This window comes from Malus sylvestris, chromosome 12 (assembly GCF_916048215.2).
Source record: "Malus sylvestris chromosome 12, drMalSylv7.2, whole genome shotgun sequence".
Lineage (NCBI taxonomy): Eukaryota > Viridiplantae > Streptophyta > Magnoliopsida > Rosales > Rosaceae > Malus > Malus sylvestris.
In genome coordinates this window covers 17,491,370-17,496,156 of record NC_062271.1, presented here as the reverse complement: position 1 = coordinate 17,496,156, position 4,787 = coordinate 17,491,370, and the positions used below count along the sequence as shown (strand labels likewise).

The 4,787-nt window shown below is 35.8% G+C and overlaps 1 pseudogene; it reads right to left on the bottom strand.

Annotated features, from left to right (window-relative positions):
* Positions 1 to 1,136: 1,136 nt before the first annotated feature.
* LOC126592199 (pentatricopeptide repeat-containing protein At2g32630-like) lies at positions 1,137 to 4,572 on the bottom strand (annotated as a pseudogene).
* Positions 4,573 to 4,787: the final 215 nt, after the last annotated feature.

Sequence of the window (4,787 nt, the reverse complement as noted above, 5' to 3'; positions counted from 1 at the left end):
AGCTGAAGTATGGTCGGTTTCTGCATATACTGAAAAGAGGTGTCGATTAAGGGACGATATACTGCTCCCTCTTGGTTGCAGATGCCAAACAATACGAGAAGGTCTCCAAGTTTTCTCAAACAAAATGAGCACAAGGACGAATTGGTGAACCATTCGGTCACTGGTTACGGACACAGATGTCGTGATCACTAGTTTGGTTCTTTTTAGACTATAACCATCTCGGTTACGGTAGTTTGGGATAGGGAAAAGCTGGACATTCTAGTTTCCAGAAAGATACGGTGATAACAATTTCCATCATGTGTTGCTGCAATTATTATGAGATCATAGTGTCCAGAAAGATACTGTGATAATGATTTTCATTATGTGGTTGCTACAATTACTATGAGATCCATTCATGTTCAGTGTTTGTCTCCGTTATATGAAGAAAGGTGTCGGTTAAGGCCAAGTGAACGCCAAAGTGGTGTACTAGATACATAGCAGTTCATGAAATGGATCATTTTTCTAGAAAAGAGATGTGTTAATGAATCAGAAAAGTTTCATATGTCAAATGCCCTTTGATTTTTCTACCAAAGGGAACGTAGTTGCTTGATTCTAATTTGAAATGACCATGAATTTTTATTTATTTATGAAGAAATATCATGAATGTGCGGTTTGAAAAGAGCTATGAAAACACGTGCAGAAAACCACACAAGAAGGTGCTGACGTGAATATTTTTACAAGCCGTTGCAACTCTATGCAAAAATGCATTATTACTGCTATAGAGAAGCAGTTTCAAACTAGTAATTGGCACTAGACACTAGCGTTGCTAGTAATTAGTGTAGTGTTCGACTTGCAAAGGAAGTGAGACTAGTACAAGCACTAGCAAAAGAAGACGATCAATTTTATGATAAGTTAGTCATGGATGAAACCAAAGGAAATTCATTTGAGAGGAATTACACACTGGAAGTGTGGGGGTCTTTGGGGAAGGAAAAGACTAGACACTTAATGTGAGAGGAATTATACACTGGAAGTGTGTCGGTCTTTGGGAAAAGAAAAGACTAGACACTAAAATGTGTGATATTTGGAAAAATGTATTAGACATGATGATGCTTATTAAGTAAGCATATGAATGGACATGCATGTATTATGATGGCTTGTCAAATAAGGCAAAGAACAATGTCTAAATTAGGAAGAGTAATCTGCATTTAAAAGAGATAATAAGCAATATCTCTTATTATGGATAACTTGTTTAAGGTATGATAAGGTTAGAGACTTTCTTACAAATACCTTAAATGTGGGGATAGTCTACTTTCTAGTGTTAGCAAATTATTGAATAAGTCCTAACATATGTTTCGAGGACTTAACATTGGAAAACAATTACTCTCATATGAAATAAAATTTCATAAGATGGATTTTGCACACCATTAACAATAGTCAACCTAGTGGTGGATCCAATTATTAAAGGTTAGACTATAGAGTAAGTTGATCATTGCGGGGAATGAGGCTAAAACCAACATAACTAATGAATTAGCTGGGCGGAAACCTAATTTAGTTGATTGGAGATCCCATGGTCTAAGTTCAATAGGCAAACTGGTTGGGTATGATTCAAAGAAGTTAACACACTATATACCACATTCCTACGGTGGAAGAAGTGTGTTGTCTACAGAAGTTTTAGGGTGTATATTTATACTTAATGACAGTGATATCTTATAAATAAGAGGAATAGAGCAGACTATTCTTAATTAGTGGTCACCTATGTGAGAGTAGAAGTGGGTCACTTCTATGAGAATGAGGTCACCTATGTGAGAGTAGAAGTGGGTCACTTCTATGAGAATGAGATGTCTAAATTCTCTAAAGCTCTCATGAATCCAAGATTTGTTCAGGACCAAAATGAACACAACCGTATGAACTGAAATATATGAGGATTAGTGATGTGTGTTGCTTGTTGTCTTGGTTTACTATTACGGTGAACAGTTGAAGATTCCATATCCACTACGTCACCAAGTAAATCCGATAAGTATTCATTAGGGTAGGTTCAAGTCCAAAAGACACCTCGCCCGATGCATCTCATGTCCGCTTGTACTCTCAAATTCTTCCTAATTTTTCATTCATGTGGGGGATTGTTGGAAATTATATATTATATTTAATATTATAATGTTTATTTTTTTTTTTATGAATGAAAAATAAGAGTCATGTGTCATAGTTGAATTCAAATTCATGAGTTGTATCTGTTCGTTGGAACTTTAGGCAACAGTCATAATGTTTCAAAAAGGATGCCTTGAGTTCTATATAAACTCAAGCATCCCATCTGTCTAATAGAATTAAAAAATAGAGAAGAGTTTTCTCCAATGTCTTAGTAGAAATCCGAGTCGTGTCTTGAGATTACGAATATATGAAGTTCGTTAAAATCCGAAGATTAAAGTGCTTTGACTTCAGATTATAGATTGTTGAATTCTAGGAGACAGACGTCTACCGAACTATAAGCACAAGAGTAGGGACGAAATTCTGTCTTTAGGACATTGCATTTATGCAAGCCTCAATCTCCAAGTTTGTTAGTTTTTCTAACTTTCTCTCTAGTTGTTTATATTAATCTCATATATAATTGATGTTGTGAATTTCTTTATGATTATTATCATTGAAATTATATTGTTATTTTTCATATTTTCTAATATTGCTCCAACAATGCCAACTAAGTCTGCAAGCGAACGATATAGACTTTTATCAGGTGTGACCGTGTGAGGCCTGCCATTTCCATCTCATCATACAATTTAAGAGCTTCATGTGTTCTCCCATTCTTCGACTAACCCGAAATCATAGTTGTGTAAGTGACAACACTTTTGAGTTAAATTTCTGCCAGGCATTTCACGAAATAATTTCAGTGCCTCATACACCTTGCCATCAACACATTCGCCATGTAGAAGTGTATTCAACGTACGTGTATTAGGTATTTTCCCTCCTTAGCTACGAGCTTTATTCATCTTACCGTTCTTGTTATATCCATCGTTTAGAACATTGTATGAGACAATGTTAGGTCTCTCCCCCTTCCTTTTCATACCTTTGAATACCCGAAGTTTCCTTACTTGCAGAATATGTCAACCAGAATAGTGAAACACACGACGTTTGGAGCCACGCCTCTTTCTTCCACTGCGAACATCAAACCCTTTGCCTCCTCATTCCTGTTCAAATTACACAACGCGCTAGCTGTAGTGCTGTACGTAAACACAAGTTGAAACCCTTTCTTTTCCATGACATCCCACAGCTTCAGTGATTCATCCATCATCCCTTTTTTGCAGTACTCCTCCATTAGCGTATGAAATACCAGGTTTACGTCAATGCCTTTACTCTGCATCACCACGATGTCTGCCATCTCCATCTTGTTGGAGGAAAATGGATATGAGAACTGAATTACCTTTTCAATTGGTTACATACATGGACTGAACTATATATATAATTGCAATAGCACCTTTACATAGTGGACACAACCCTTGAATTATATCCAAGAATTACAGATATAACCCTAGACTTCTAAAGAGAGACATCTCTTCATAAACATAGCTTTCCAAGAGACAACTCTACATAACAACTGATACAACTGATACGATTTTTTTCAAAAGGGTGTTATATTTAACTAAGAACCGTGTCCGAATACCCTTTTTGACCATTCGATCGAAGAACCTCCAACATGAATTCACCGGTCCACATTTCCTCAATGCAAGCAAAAGCACAATGCAGGACCTTTCTCCAATTTCAATCCCATTCCTACCCACATAACCAAATACCCCAACAGACTCTTCAAACATTTGTTTTCTGCATAAACCTGTAACAACATATCACCAAGGTTCTAAAAAGCATTAGGCGATAATTCAGCGGCGGGCAAGAGCCTAGAGTCTACGCCCTTTTTTTAATTTTAACTAAATTTATTTTATATATATATATATATAAATGTCTATTTATTTTATACTTTAAAAATATAATTGTATTGGAATACATAAATTACAAACAGAATGACATATAATTTTAAAGTAGTAAAACAAATTGAAAATATGGGGAACAAACATATAATGAGTGTTTATTTAGTATCCAACAAGTCTCTTACAATTAATTGAAAAATAAAATGTATAATGGAAGTTATGTCTATTTTCTGTCTAAGTGAGAGTGCGACTTAGACGGTCTAGGCAAGTCTAGACGGGCTAAGCAGGCCCATAGACAAGTTTAGGCATCTTTCTTATTTTTCAAACGTCAAGATATTAATCGTGACAACGACCAACCGCCTAACATCTAGGCGATACCTAAACGGAGATTTTTATAACAGTGAATATCACATAATGTCCCAACAAATTCTACCCCATCATGCTCATCCTTGATCAGAGACGCAATTTCGGAAACCGGGCAATTAATCATATGGTTCGTGACAACACAATTTAGTACAACCTTCATTTGGGATAATTTTGGAGCTTCATATAGCCTGCAAAGGGGGGTAACGTGGGCTTCAACATTGGGTTTGTGAGATGGGTTCTTTTGGAGAAAGTTGAATGAGTTTCCACAAGAATGTGGTGGGACGAGTGGGTATGAGAGGACAAGGTTTGTTATCATAAGAAATGGTGAACTACCGATTTAGTCTATGAATTATCACCTTAGTGAAAATTAGGTCATTGAATTATTTTTTTGGTAAAATAAGTTCCTAAAATCATTACAAATTGCTAGTTTCATCCTTACTATTATATCCAAAGCTATTTTATCCAATTTTTCGTCAACTTAAGTCACTTGACACACTTTAGAGTGTAATACCATCATTTTCTTGTCTATAA